The sequence below is a fragment of the Balaenoptera physalus genome, assembly GCF_965194825.1.
Source record: "Balaenoptera physalus genome assembly, chromosome: 6".
NCBI lineage: Eukaryota > Metazoa > Chordata > Mammalia > Artiodactyla > Balaenopteridae > Balaenoptera > Balaenoptera physalus.
Genome location: NC_138885.1, coordinates 40,534,675 through 40,549,111, shown reverse-complemented (window position 1 = coordinate 40,549,111; position 14,437 = coordinate 40,534,675). Strand labels below are relative to the sequence as shown.

The following is a 14,437-nucleotide window of genomic DNA, read 5'->3' as shown; positions in this document are numbered from 1 at the left end:
ACAAATTTAACCAAGGAGGTGAAAAACTTATGCAGTAAAAACTACAAGAAATTGATGAAAGAAACTGAAAAACACACAAATACATGAAAAGATATTTTATGCTCATGGATTAGAAGAATTAATACTGTTAAAATGTCAATATTACCCAAAGCAATCTACAAATTAAATGAAATCCCTGTCATAATTCCAATGGCAATTTTCACAGAAATGGAACAAACAATCCTAAAATTTCTATGAAACCGCAAAAGACCCTGAATAGCCAAAGTAATCTTGACAAAGAATAAAGCTGGAGGCATCATGGGCCTGATTTTGAACTATATTACAAAGCTACAGTAATCAAAACAGTATGGTGTTGGCATAAAAACATACACATAGATAAATGGAACAGAATAGAGAGCACAGAAATAAATCCAAACATATATAGTCAATGAATTTTTGACAAAGGGGGCAGGAATATACAATGGGGAAAGGATAGTCCTTTAATAAATGGTGTTGGGAAAACTGGATAGCCACATGCAAAAGAATAAAACTAAACTACTGTTTTACATCATACACAAAAATTAACTCTAAATGAAGACTTGAATGCAAAAACTGAAACCACAAAATCTCTAGAAGAAAAAAAAGATGGTAGGCTCTTTGTCATAGGTCCTAGCAGTGTTTTTTGGATATGACTCCAAAAGCAAAGGCACAAAAGCAAAAATGAACAAGTGGGACATATCAAACTAAAAAGATTTTGCACAGCAAAGAAAATTATCAACAAAACGAAAAGGCAACCTACTGAAATGAGAGAAAATATTTGCAAATCATACCTGATAAAGGGTTAATATCAAAATGTATAAAGGACTCATACAACTCAATAGCAAAAAAAAAATCCAATTAAAAAACGGTCAGAAAATCTGAATAGAAATTTTCCCAAAGAAGACATTCAGATGGCCAACAGACACATGAAAATATGTTTAACATGGCTAATCATCAAGGAAATGCAAATTAAAACCACAATGAGATATCACCTCACACCTATTAGAATGACTATTCTCAAAAAGAAAAGAAATAACACATGTTGGCAAGGATGTGGAGAAAAGGGGACCCTTGTGCACTGTTGTGGGAAAATAAATTGGTACAGCCATTATGAAAACAGTATGAGCATTCCTCAAAAAATTAAAAATAGAATTATGACACAATACAATAATTCCCCTTCTGGGTATTTATCCAAAGAATACAAAAACACTAACTGGAAAAGATATAAGCACCCCTATAGTCACTGCATCATTACTTAAAGTAGAAAAGGTATATTCACTCATTGCAGCTTTATTTACAATAGCCAAGATATGGAAACAACCTAAGAATCCTTCAAAGGATGAATGGATAAAGAAGATGTGGGATACACACACACAGACACACAGACACAGACACAGACACAGACACACACACACACACACACACACACACACACACACACACACACACACACGCTGGAATACTACTCTGCCATAAAAAAGGAATGAAATCTTGCCATTGCAATAATGTGAATGGACCTTGAGGGCATTATACTAAGTGAAATAAGTCAACAGAGAAAGACAAATACTGTATGATCTCACTTTCATGTGGAATATAAAATACAAAACAAATGAACAAACAAAACAAAACCCAACCCAAAGATATGGAAAACAGTAGAGACTACCAGGTGGGAGCGTTGTTGGAGGTGGGAAAACTGGGTGAAGGAAGTTGGGAGATACAGACTTCCAGTTGCGAAATGAATAAGTCATGGAGATGTGGTGTGTACCATGGTGACTAGAGTCAATGGTATTGTACTGCATATTCAAAGGTTCCTGAGAGAGTAGATCTTGAAAATTCTCATCATAAAAAAAACTTTTTGTAACTTTATATGGTGACTGATAGTGACTAGATTTTTTGTGGTGATCATTTCCCTGAAATGATCTAATGAAATGAAACCAATAGAATGTTGTAAGTAAATTAAACCTCAATTAAAAGAAAAAAGGGGAGTTCCCTGGTGATTCAGTGGTTAGGACTCGGCGCTTTCACTGCCGAGGGCCCAGGTTCAATCCCTGGTCAGGGAACTAAGATCCCACAAGCCACATGGCGTGGCCAAAAAAAAAAAAAAAAAATGGGCTTTGAAGTCAGATAGATCAGAACACAATGCTTATTCTACCACTTACTAGCTTCTTTGTGGTCTTGAAAGAAATCCCTTAATTTTTTTCCCCACCTCAGTTTCTTCATTTGTAAAATAGAAATACTGATTCCTTCTCGGTAACATGCTGAGGACTAAATGAAACAGTAGTCAAGAACCCCTTAGCATATACCCGCACATGTAGTGGGTGTTTGATAAAAAGTGGTTTTTATTGTAAAGGAGAGTTCTGGTGAGTTAAATGTGCATGTGTGCCTGGTAACCGATAGGACAGTTTTTGAGGTAGGTACAGTGGCAGAACTCTCTTCCTCTGAAAATAAGAAAAGGAAGCCTTGATGTAACCTAAGGAAGCAAAATATCTGAACCTAGAGCAAGGAGAGAACTGTGGTGGCCGGGAGGAAAGGAGCATCAGAGATGTCTTAGCTAGAGTTCTTCTGAAAGCAGACCTTGAGACAAGGAATGGATGCATATTGGTTATCCCTAGAAATGACGAGGAAATGGAGAGGATGAAGCAGGGTTGAGGGAAAAGCCAAATAATGTGCCATGAGGGGATATAAGATCCCTGCTATTGAAGATGGAACCTCTGAGAAGCATGCTGAGTGCCTCTCAGAATTGCCTGTCTAAAAGATAGGAAGCTGGAATTTTTTCCGCAGATTTCTGCCTCCCATCGGCTGCGAGCTGCCCTTGAGGGTGTTAACTCCCCCACGTTTCCATGCTAAGCCTGAGGAAGCATCCAGCATGCTTGTGCAGTTCTGGAGAAGGCTCTGAGGCAGAAACTGGGAAGACTTAAAAAATGTTCTGGAGGCCTGGGCTTGTGAGGAGCTGTCCACTGAAGCTATAATTGAAATTAGAAGGGGCCTTAGGAGGATAGGAAACAGGGCTCCAAACTTTTCTGCTACAAATAGTCTTTCTGACAGACCATAAAAAGCATCAAGACAGTGAGAAATTGTTATGGACTGAATGTTTGTGTCCCCCCAAAATTCGTATGCTGAAATCCTAACCCCCGATGTGAGGATATTAGGAGGTAGAACTTTTGGGAGGTGATTGTATCCTGAGGGTGGCATCCTCATGAATGGGATTATTAGTGCCTTTATTAGGGACTGAAGAGACCAGAATTCTCCACCTTCTAAAATGCAAAGACACAGGAAGAAGATGGCCCCTTGCCAGCCTGCAAGAGGGCTGCCACCAAAACCTGGCAATGCTGGCGCTCTGATCTCAGACCCCCAGCCTCCAGAACTGTGAGAAATAAATGTCTGTTGTTTACAAACCACACAGTCTACGGAAGTTTGTCACAGCAGCCTGAACTATGACAGAAATGATACCAGCAAAAATAAATGCTGGCCCCAAAGATAAATCAGATATCTCATTTTCTGGAAGTTTTAGCTTAATTTTTTAAACTTATTATTAATTTTTATTGGAATATAGCTACTTTACAATGTTGTGTTAGTTTCTTGCTGTACAGCAGAGTGAATCAGTTATACATATACATATATCCATGCTTTTTTAGATTTCCTTCCCGTTTAGGTCACCACAGAGCACTGAGTAAAGTTCCCGCCTGGCTATTTTCATGGCAACTAGGTCACGGTGAACAAAGTTAAATGAAATAATATAAAAGAGCATTGACTCTTTCCCTTCCCAGAAGATCCTACCAGGATCAGAATTACAAGAGTTTCAAACTTGGTCATACGTACATATTTACATACATACGTGTCACCCGGAAATAAAAATAAAGGATAATAAAATAAAGCCTAACCTTTTTTTTTTTCCTTTGTCCTTGGTCTAGTTTCACTTGCTCGTAGGCGGCTGTGCGCAGAGACCTCGCGCCCGTCCCCTCAGACCAGGGTTCCTAGAGTAAAATGGCCGCACTGCACGCCTCAGCTCAAGACCGCGCGCAGGCGCGGAGCCCGACAGTCAATTCAAGATGGCAGCAGAGGGCCGTGTGCAGAGACGCTGCGCCCGGCACTGCCGTCTGGAGCGGGAGCAGCACAGCTGCGCGCCCCGGGAGAACTCAACCCCCTCCCCTCCCACTGACGAGAACCCTCGTTCTCCCTCGTTTACCCTCGTAAAGCAGCCCCACCCACTACCTGATAGGGAAAGCGTGTGCTCCAGAGCGGGAGCGCACGCCTCTCCATTCTCTGATCCAAGAATAAAGCTTTCCTTTGCTTCTGAGCCAAACTTAGTCTCATTCTATTGGCTCGTTTGACACCAGGCAGAAGGATCTAGATGGGCACCAACTTGGGAGGGTCAGTAACATAAGTACGTGTATATGCAGTCACAATCCTACCACAAAAGAAAAGATGTGGCTTTGCAAAAATACTATGTCCCCACTGCATCACTCAGTTCTCTGTAGAGCTGATCAATGCAGGTAAGCCAGACTCCTCAGCCACCTTCTCTGAAGCCTCCATGATATTAGTCAGGCAGAAATGACTATATGCTTGAAATGACAAGTCACAGCTTGCCCTAGGAAAATGACAGGGGATATTAAACTCAGCATTGATGAGTTTAAAAGTCCTTTGGTTTCTAGTTACAGGGGCAAGTTTGTTGGCCTATTCTGATAGTGAAAGGTAAAATGATTTATAAATGACATTTTATATTTTATAAATAATTAAATTGTCCATTCAATGCATGGTTGCAATGTCTGTCTAATCAGAGTGCCACCTAGGGTTGCCAGATAAAATGCAAATAGTGATGGGACCTATTTATACTGAAAAATTATTCATTGTTCATCAGAAATTCAAATTTAACTAGGAATTCTTTAATTTTATTTGCTAAACCTGGTAACTATTGCCACCTTCAAACAAGTACAAGGAAAGAGCTGCTCCTTTAAACAAGGCAGTAAATGTTCTGGAACGTTATGCTAAAGGTTCTAGGACTTTTCAGTGGCAGCATTTGCTTTTTTGCTTTTTTTTTTTAACAACTTTATTGGAGTATAATTGCTTTACAATGGTGTGTTAGTTTCTGCTTTTTAACAAAGTGAATCAGCTATACATATACACATATCCCTATAGCTCCTCCCTCTTGCATCTCCCTCCCACCCTCCCTATCCCACCCCTCTAGGTGGTCACAAAGTACTGAGCTGATCTCCCTGTGCTATGCGGCTGCTTCCCACTAGCTAGCTATTTTACGTTTGGTAGTATATATAGGTCCATGACACTCTCTGGCTTCGTCCCAGTTTACCCTTCCCCCTCCCCGTGTCCTCAAGTACATTCTCTACATCAGTGGCATTTTGATAAATTGACATGTGTATTAACTCAAACAATTTACATATTGTTTCCTTGGGTACACTTCCAAAAACTTTTCAAAGCATTTCAATAATTTATTTTGTCAGAACATGGCAATTTGTATATTGAAAAAAACACCATGTTGGTGTTAGGAAAACTCATTTCAAATAGTTCCAAATGAGCTCTCAAAGAGTCCTATTTACTTGTTAAGAGTCAAATATGCATACTCTAAAATGTTTTCTTTGGATTCACCTAAATATTCTCTCATAAATAAAATTTAAATCAACTTGTAATTCAGCAGTTCTGCGGAATTCTTTGATGAAGAGAAACACCCAAGAACCACATGCAGAGTCACTTCATTTTAGTTGCAAGATTCTTGTTCCAGCTCACCTTCCAAAACAATTTCAGTCAAGTAGAAATGTTCTGACAATCCCCGTTTAGAATGGCAAATAATCCCTGCCTTTTCATTCATTCACTCATTACCTCTCTAAAAAGAAAATGTGCAGTTACCAGAATTTTATACAATTAGTGCTCCAAGAGTGTTTTAAATGCAAACCTATACGAGGAAAGTAAAAACAAATCAAAGTTAATTGTGACTGGCTGGAACAAAATACTTACATCAATATAGGGATGGCTCATCTGCTCATCATTTACCCATTACCTGGGAGATGAACACCTCCTCCTGTGCCGGATTTTTGATACAAATTTACCATTGCCTGCCTTCTCCAGACACATGCTAAGGAAACCCAGCCCTTCTCTGACTCCCTCTCTCATTATCCTTTTTGTACTTAATAACCTATGCACTTATTCACTTTTTATTTTTGTCTTGCTATGTGTTCTTCTTTGCAAGGGGAGCCATGCACACAGGAAAACTAGAGAGTTGAAAAACTTTACAAAAAAGCTCAGGGTCTTCCTTGCAAAGCAGACAGGAGACCCCACATCTGCCTCTGAATTACTGACTTCTTTCAACCTGTCTCCACATTGACTATTGTGATTTTCATAAACTCCAAAAAGTATAATGTGACTCCTTTTGTAAGGCATCTCTTGGGGGGAAAAAAAAAAAAAAAATGTGTTGCTGTTAAGGTATTGGACTAAATGAAGAGAAATAAAGCCCTCTTATTTGAAAGTAGTGAACGTCTTTAATGTAAGGGCAGCCTTAAAACTCAACGTACAGTGTCCAGAACAGCAGTTGGCTGCTGGAAACTCTGGCTTTTGAAGGACATGCATGTTCCTAGCTCTCATCAATAAAGGCTAATGTTTTAGAATAAAGACAAACTCATTTCTAACCCTCTGCTGCCTTTCTGCAAATGCCCTTCACCATAGCCGAGTATCCAAAAAATGGAATATAAAATGTATCTGCCATTGAAAGTTAATATGTATCTGAATTAAATACACACACCAAATTTAAATGTCTGGATAGGATGCTTATGTTGATAGATTAACTTTTTTCTTCAGACAATTATCCAAATGAAAATCTTACAGCTATATGTTATTATTTTTTATTATTAATGATTTCCAGTGGGTGAGGGGAGACCAAAAAGCTTTTGAAGTAACTAATTTTTAAAATTCTATTTGACAATTAAATGGATCACCATATATGTACCGGCAATTATTTTTTTTTTTTAGCTTTCTAGCTATTTTTGTTTACTTGTTTATATGGATTACCTAATAGAAAAGTATAGCGATGACCACATGTGGATAGCAAATCATGGACTGAAACTACATTATTTTTTAGCCAAATACACCCAAATAGGCTAAATATGTGAAGGTTAGAAATACAGTTCCTACTTTAAAATTGGAGTATAAATAAAAATGGAAAAACCTAGGAGCACACTGATACAGTAGGGGGAAAATAGCGCAAAGGATGACTAGAGGAAAATTGTGATGGTGTACAAAAGGGAAAAAAATAAGATACAACTGATAGCCAGCTTTAGCCTTTCAAATGACTGTTGGCGCGTGTTCCACCTACCACTTCCTCAATGCATCCTTTTATTATTTTTTTAGGAAAGAACATTCATGACCAATAACAATGTTATAACGATAGTAAGTGTAGGATTTAAGATATGTTTTTTAAAAAGCACCTTGAACCAACATTAAAAAGTCACCAAGGGGGGGAGTGGGTAGTTACCTAGCTCTACGTTTTATTTAGTGACGGTTCCACTTTTTCACTCACTGCCTGCAAATCAGCATTTTTAGTGGACAAAGGGCTCAGCAGCGGCCTTATGATTGCTTCTTTTCAAATGGTAATGGCTATCCTAACTCCTCTGCCAGGTTTTTCTTACCAGAGCACAAATTGCAGTTTACAAGGCTCTGAAGGGAAAAAAATCTTAGCTGAATATCTTTTTTTTTTTTTTATTCGACAAACTGACATGTAAATTACCCTTTAAGTGCTCCACTCTAGGGCTCTGATCATCTCCTAATTGTCACAGTCAATTGTAGCCAACAGTCTCTTCAATCCCAAGCGCTTTGACAACAAGCACAAGGATCAAAGCAGAATCAGCTCCCTTCAATATCCTTCTGTTTAGGATGCTACAAAATGCCTGAAAAAGAAAGGTGTAAGGGCATTGCTGTGGAGGAAACTGAGAGTAGCAAGTATTAACAATAGTCATTTTCTCCATCTCTACAATTATGCTGTAAAAGCTGCCGTGATCCTTAATCACGTGTGTAGAACAAATATGTAAACCTCCCGGGCAATTAATATGCTGCTCTTAAGGTGATACTAATATTCGAGCTTTACAAACAACACCGTCTCTGTGGCTTAGAAAAGCTATGACACAGATATGGGAGAGCAATCATTTCACAGCAGCTGCAGCACAAAAAACTATTATCAAACATATTCTATATTTGAGCATAAATTCCAAAGCATAGTTCTTATTACTCAGTTTGGTGTCAGGATTCACAGCTCCCCCAAACTAAATAGCCCATTGAAAATTCTAGAGTTTCTTTTGATTAACCTAGAAATATCCAATTGAAAATGTGCCCCCAAATAAATAAAAAATGTGACATAAAAACTAATTTCAGAAGAATACTGTTTCCCTTAGTGGGGTAAATCTGTCTTATTGCTTTACTGGGAACAAACTAATTAAAAGTCATTACATGATCTACAAGCATGAGTTCTAAATAAGATGTACTTACCAGCATCATCGCTTAACAAAACACGACAATTCTTTCTAACTAGTTATCATTCATCACTAACTTTCTTAAAAGATTATTAATGCTTTTCTCAAAAGATAAAAAATTCATCCTATCAACTCTAACAATATAAATAATTTCATGGAAAGAGAAACTCTACTAATAAAATAATAAATCTGTATAAAATAACCACTTTAAAAATAACCTGAAGGTTGTCAGGAAAAAACGACAAATGGAAAGAAATCAAAGGTGCATGTGTAGAGGGAGTCCTCTACAGCTTGTCTCATTGTACCCAGGCATTACACACATACAGCATGTAAGGTCACACAGTGATTGACAGTCTTCCTATGCTCAAGAAAAGAAATGAAGAAAAGACTCCGCAAGTACCCCAGGTTTTCGCACAGCCACTTTACTCAAATCCCCCTGTAGGGGTTTCCCATCCTCCCCTCAATTTCACCTTGAATTCTCAGGTTTGATTGAAGAGCTTCACAGAAGGGTCTATTACAGATTGAGGAATGATCCATTTCAGATCTGAAGCTCCAAAGAACTACTTGTGAGGAGTCTTTGAGGGCATTTCTCTCACGTGTGAAGCTTTCTGCAAAATCAATATGGGTATTTTTCAGTTTGACAAGTCAACATGAAATATCACATAATAATAGAAAAACAGAGTTGTACATTTAAACACACCCAATACAGTTATCTATGAGAAAGCTTATAGTTATTACTCATGTATATCCTTGAGTATGCCTAATCTAAATTCATCCTGAGAGCTGGGCTAAAGTGCACAGGAAGAGAAACTGACTGGTCACCATATTTCTGGCTCCTCTGTCTTAATTCATCCAGGTTTTGCAGTGAGGGAAGAGAATGAGCAGGAATCATGACCTTTGTGTCCAATCTGAGAGCGATATGAGAAGAGGGAAGAAAATAACCAGACGTAAGAAAGAGGAAGGAAGCAGAACAAAGGAGAACTTTGTAAAGGACTTCAAATTTAACTGATTGGCCATAACTAGGCAAAATGGTCACCCAAAGTACAGCAACCAAGTCTCAAATCCCCACCACCACTGCAGCAGCAATAGCAGGGTAACTGACGTATCTGTGTTTGGGTCTGGCAATCTTTGGGTGAATCCCAGATCTTTTACCACCTGCATAAGCTTGAGGAACATGACTTAACTTCTCTAAATCTCTGGGGGTTTTTTAATCTCAAAATGGGATTAGTCAGAAGATTTACCTTATAAGGTTTTGTAAAGGTTAAACAAGATGATACATACAGCACCTGGCACATGGAAAACATTCAAACGGTGGTAAATATTGATGAAATTATTATTGTTTCCTTAAACCTATCCACAAGGCCCCTAGAGTTCTAATCTGGTGCCATTTCTACTTATCCCTGGACACTTTCCATATTGGTTAATGTCCCCAAGTTGTAGATGACAGTCTGGTCAGAGTGCACTCACCGTATTAACTCTGGTGTAGGTCCTAGCAGAGGAGTGCAGCCACCCATATTCTTTTGTCTTAAAAATGGTCTTCCTCCAACCAGAAAGGGTGTCCCTATCAACGAAGAGAGAGAGAATCAGATGGGGCTTCAAGAAAGGAAAAGAGGGGCTTCCCTGGTGGTGCAGTGGTTAAGAATCTGCCTGCCAATGCAGGGGACACGGGTTCGAGCCCTGGTCTGGGAAGATCCCACATGCCGTGGAGCAACTGGGCCCGTGAGCCACAACTACTGAGCCTGCGCGTCTGGAGCCTGTGCTCCGCAACGGGAGAGGCCGCAACAGTGAGAGGCCCGCGCACTGCGATGAAAGGTAGCCCCCGCTCGCCGCAACTGGAGAAAGCCCTCGCACAGAAATGAAGACCCAACACAGCCAAAAATTAATTAATTAATTAATTAATTTTTTAAAAAAAGAAAGAAAAAGAACCCAGGCTTAGAGACCAAATCAGCTCATCAGTACGAGCAATGAATGAGGTAAGAGATGTAGCATATGGGTTTTTTTTTCGTATGCCAATGTTATAATTAATACTGGAGTTACCACTATATACTCCACAACTGGAAAGATCTTTAAAAACTCTCAGAAGCATATTGCCACCCAGATTCAGTTAAATAGCTCACCAAAACTGCATATTCCTCTCATTCTATTTTCCTGTAGCCCATCACTACCTAAGTAGTACTAATACCATCTGTACTTGATTATCTGTGCTTGGATCAACTAATTTGTAGATTGCTTGAAACACACTTTTAATTTTAGGTTAACTCTCCCTACCACTCAGAATTAGCCAAGAGTAGGCAAAATATGTGAGTTGAGAGATGTAAATGTTCATGTTAATATCAAAATAAGAAAAGCATCGTTAAAAAATTCAAAGTTTAAAAACTTACCCTATATTTCAAAGTCAAATAACTAAATATAAGTGACTTTGTATTTAATTAATTCAAAGAACTTACACGCAATACTGTTCATTTTTTAGGTATCCTACTGTTCTCCTCCATTATTAAAATTAAGCCATAGCTTTTATTCCAAAACCAAATTAAAATATTTTATTAAATGCTGATATAGAATTACAAGAACAAGTTGAGATAATTTCCTACTTTAAAGGATCGTTTCCTTAAAATTTTTAATTTATTTGTTTTGGACTCAAAATACATTTTTAGCAAGGCAACAAGTTTATAAATGATAATTAAATTCCCAGATTGACTCATAAAAACTTGTTCAATGTAAAACATACCTGAAACACTCTAGAACCAAGTCTTAAGTGACTCTAGGTCATGAGGTCTATAAATTTAACCTTGTGGAGGCTAAAGGAGTATCATCAAACACAGTTTCCAAATTTTGGAACATTATCAGGCAAGAGATCTGATAGAAGGATGGAACATCCATGAGTCTGAGTGATCACTATTCTCATGATCACCGTCATATCAACACCATCATCATCATTATTATCTTGCCATATTTCACCCATCATGTTAGTACATGGTAGCTATGAAGGTAGTGATGGTAGATAGCCAATGAGATGACTTGATCTCATCATCTTGACTTTTTAAGTAAGTGGAGCAGATCTGTACCAGGGTGTCAGGACCTCACTCGTTCTTTCTTTCACCTAAACCTCTTCCATGATGTTCATTTCCCAGCCAGGACCCTGAGCATTATTTAAACACTTTCAATTAAGTAAATGAAGGCTCTGAGATAGCAGTACCCACTAAGAACACTCATGCCTGCCTCTTGTCCATACTTTCAAGTAAGCACACAGTACCCTACAGTTTGCAATTCACCTAAATGACCTAATCACAAAACATATACATACCCAACTTCAAAACTGAACTGATGGGGGTTGGGGAGGAGGAAATGGGGAGTAATTATTTAATGGGTCTAGAGTTTTGGTTTTGCAAGATGAAAAAGTTCTGGAACTCTGTTGCACAACAGTGTGAATGTGCTTAACACTACAGAACTGTACACTCAAAATGGTTAAGATGGCAAATTTTATCTTCTGTTTTTTAACCACAACTCAAAAGTTTTTAAATAAAAAAAAATGCAGAGAAATTACTTGTAAAAACTAGTGCATTAATTCAATAATCAATAAATAAATATGGAACATCTTTTAAAAACTGAATTAAGGGTATCCTGATTTTTAAGTGCCAGGCAGCCAAAATCCTAGGTTTCAGTTCTAATTTCTTTTCTATGAAAATACTGCCTGCAAAATTATCTATAAACTTTCAAATCGAAATGGACCAGCATATGACTTGACATAGGAGAAACTGCACATAAAAATGAAGGTCAAAATTAAATAAATCAATGAAACTCGGATTATAGAATTTCACTTCTCTTCTGAAAGATTCAAACAGTGATACACAAGAAAACCACCACTCCCAGGTGCTCTGTTCTGAGGCTGTAACTACCACACATTGTTACCACTTAGAATCTCAAAATTTCTCTGAATTTTCAGTGGACCAAGCAAAAGTTAAAGCTCATGGAGACAAAAATACTTGAACCCAAACCAGACTAGTTTTCAGTGGTTTCTCTGTTTTTGTAACAGTAGTTCCACAGTCTCTTAACATTCACTTTCTTCTGGGTTAATTTTTTTACCATTTTTAAAGTTATGTTACAAAATAAAGAGTTTTCAGGATTCAGGGTCATAATGCTTTCTTAAAACAAGCTGAGCTAATTTACATTTATCCCACACAAAGGTAGGAGATGAAAGCTTCAAAAGAAGTAGAAAAAAACGGGATTATAGAGTAGTGGGGGAAGTTCATGGAAACTACTGTCTTTACTTTATAATCCCAACTTATACACACAGAATGAAATCAACCAAAAGCAAAAGTAGATGGTGACCTTTTTAAAGTGAGATCCCAGAGACAAAAACTAATGGACCTGGTACACTGATTCAAACATTTATTAGAATTTTTTTCTCTGCATTATGTACTCTGCTCCAATCATTGGGTCACCTAATGGTTTGTTTTTAACATTTATTCTTGTAGTGTGTATAGTTTATTAGATTAGGGGTAGCAAAACCTTGAAGTCCAGTGTGAATTTGAGGTTTGTAATAGTACTTATAGTTTTAATAATAATAGTTACCCATGAGTAACATATCTTGGCACTTATGTTATCTCTTTAGAACAACCATATGAGGTATCAATATTCTTCTGAGATATGAGGAAACTGAGGCTTTGAGAGATTAAGTAACTTGGTCAAAACCACACACTAAAGAATTCTGTGCTCTTGACCACAAAGCCCCCCTGCACCTTGAATTGTTAAGAGTGTAGCTTCATTTCAGTGTAGATTATTTTCTACATTATCTATTCCAAACTCTTATTTATCTTCTTGATAAATGAGTTCCCTCTTGCTTTGGAGATCTCCTATTGCCCGTTAGTTCCTGAATAGAAACCATATCTTGGACACAGACACTTGTTTTGATTGACTCCATGACTGAACCAAATGTGGTCGTTGGCCAACATGGTCATTGACCAGCAACAGTAGCTCCCTTTGTTCCTCTGCTACCTCTCCGTGTATTCACCAAACGACTGGGTTACACACCATTTCACTACAGAGAGCAGCATCCATAATGGCATGTATTTTGAAATCCACTTGAATTCAGCACTATAATCACTAGCAATTCATGGTATTCCAGAAGACCCTACTACACTTGCAAATATCATAATCAGCACCAGTGAAGAACATAAAGACCAGCACAATGGGCCGTTTTGTTTCCCTGCTTCAGATCTGCATCCCTTTTCCCCAGACATTTCTTTGCCCAGGTGAATATACCCATGCCATTTCTAGGGAGGACAGAATGGGGACACACTCTCACAGGTTACTTAGGGCCAGCCTTAGATTCCAAGAATAATAGTAAAGCCAAAACCGTAAGGATTCTCTAAACCATGCCATAAAATTACATATGATTAAAATGTGGTTCAAAGTAAAATTTATTTGCCCCAAGTCATAAGCTAATGAGTGAAAAAGCAGAGACGTTATATTCCAAGTCCAGTGCACTTTCCACTTATGAGACTGTTTTAAACAAAAGGCTTACTATGTGTCAAATAAGGTACTAGATACTTTACAAACAGTATTTCACATAATCTTCACAACCTTCAGACAAAATAAATATTATTACTCTTCTTACAAATGAAAAAGATTATATAATTTAGCTAAATTCACATTTCTAGAAAGTAGCCGCTGTAGGGATCAGCTGTTAACACCTTACTTTTAATATAATGGTCAAATTCCTTAAAAAAAAAATTCCAGAAGGGATTATGACACTAGACAGTGATGGACTGATGTTGAGATCAGAGGAGGAAAAGGTATGAAATTAAGGCCTGGGGAATTTTTTAAAAAACTGAAAGGTGTTACATGAACTCACTGGTCTTTATTTTTATTTCTTTATACCCTGTTTTTTATTTTTCTTAAAAGAATTTAAGTTGGTTTATTAAAAAAAGCAAACAAAATACAAAGAGACA

General features: G+C 37.8%; 1 long non-coding RNA gene across 11 annotated transcripts in view; it reads right to left on the bottom strand.

Annotated features, from left to right (window-relative positions):
- Nucleotides 1–14,437, bottom strand: part of LOC309662423 — a 153,393-nt gene that overhangs the window by 99,255 nt on the left and 39,701 nt on the right. For 10 of the 11 annotated variants that reach the window (XR_014264649.1, XR_014264650.1, XR_014264651.1 and 7 more), the window contains 2 exons: nt 9,954–10,047; nt 7,748–9,094 (listed from right to left, as the gene is read on the bottom strand). This is a non-coding gene — a long non-coding RNA (uncharacterized lncRNA). The remainder of the gene's footprint in view (nt 1–7,747; nt 9,095–9,953; nt 10,048–14,437) is intronic. The other variant, XR_014264657.1, reaches the window with a different exon arrangement.